This window comes from Rhipicephalus sanguineus, chromosome 6 (assembly GCF_013339695.2).
Source record: "Rhipicephalus sanguineus isolate Rsan-2018 chromosome 6, BIME_Rsan_1.4, whole genome shotgun sequence".
In the NCBI taxonomy this organism is placed as follows: domain Eukaryota; kingdom Metazoa; phylum Arthropoda; class Arachnida; order Ixodida; family Ixodidae; genus Rhipicephalus; species Rhipicephalus sanguineus.
The window spans coordinates 38,795,529-38,796,954 of NC_051181.1; positions in this window are offsets into that span (position 1 = coordinate 38,795,529).

Consider the following 1,426-nt stretch of genomic DNA (forward strand, 5'->3'; position numbering starts at 1 on the left):
GTGACAAAAACCATACACCTTCAGCACACCTCACGAGCGATTAAATACCACGATTTCCTCGCAAAATGTGTAAAAAGTAACACAATTTTGAGGTACTTACGCGTGAAATGTCTTCCCCGACGACTTTTCTGGTCGATTTTTGCAGTGTACCGCGCTACAGGCAGGCATTTTGTTAAAAAAGAATAGGAAAGCTCTCGCGCTGGCAGCAATTGACTGGTCATGGCGGTGGCTTCCGGGACAAAAACGGCGGCTTCCGGTGGCTTCACGCCCGCGCGCTCGATGCGCCATCCAGCTCCCCCTAGTGGAGATCAGTGGGCCGAACCAGCGCCTCCGCGTCCGTCACACACGCGAAGCGCTACACTTCACGAAACAGTTCACTCTAAAAAAAAAGGGAGCGAGAATGGAGCAACGGGCTCCGTTCCTCCTTCGGAGCCGCGACTTTCTCCTTTGCGGACGATTTACTCGTCGCGCCCTCTTGCGGTAAGCGCCAAGGGAGAAACTTTTCTCCTTTTCTCCTCAACCACGTGACTTGCGCGCATGCGCACGCCGAGTTCAATCGTGATTCCGTGCTGCGGAGAGCGGCTGCCCTTTCGCGGTCACTCGGCAGCCTCAGACCGGACTATCCAGTGCTACCGATCTCGGCCAGTCGCGTGCAATTACTTGTACCTAGGATTGATGCGAGCAACACACGAGTGACGTTCATTGTTTTTGTTCTATGTGTTGAGTAACATGTGTGGAGTTCTTTTTTTTTTTTTCTATAGGCTCGGCGTGTGCGCGATGCGCCGCATACTTCCGTGTGTCTCGTGTTGTTTGTATACGCTTGCGCACGATCTGCTTGTCATAAATACAGTAAGTCCCGCTTCACAAAACAGTCTTGTTTTAATGAACACCTTCGACGGTACACCAATAATTCAACTTTTTTTCATTCAACTTTTTTTAATTCAACGCGTTTTTAGTTTTACACAGCACTTATAGCACTTATCAATGCAACAAGCAATATAAAGAAGCATGACGGTTAATTTTTACAACATTTTAGCAAACGTGATACCACTGGACAGTGCATGCGTGAAAGTACGATAACATATAATTGCTGGAGTTTAACGTGTCGAAACCACCGTATGATTATGAGGCGCGCCGTAGTGTGGGACTACGGATTAACTTCGATCAACTGGGGTTCTTTAACGTGCACCCGAACATAAGCACATGGGTGTTCTTTGCCTTTCGCCCCCATTGAAATGTGGCCGCCGTGGCTGCATTTTAACGTTAACCTGCATCATAATTGCACATATCTGAAAAATAAGTCAATGACTTCTGTCAATTAAGCCAAAATTCTCAATCACATGCGTTTTGGAATACGCATGCCATCACTGAGAATTAGGACCGACTTATGCACGCGTGCAGTATGTATCTCTCGTTCTCAGGATTT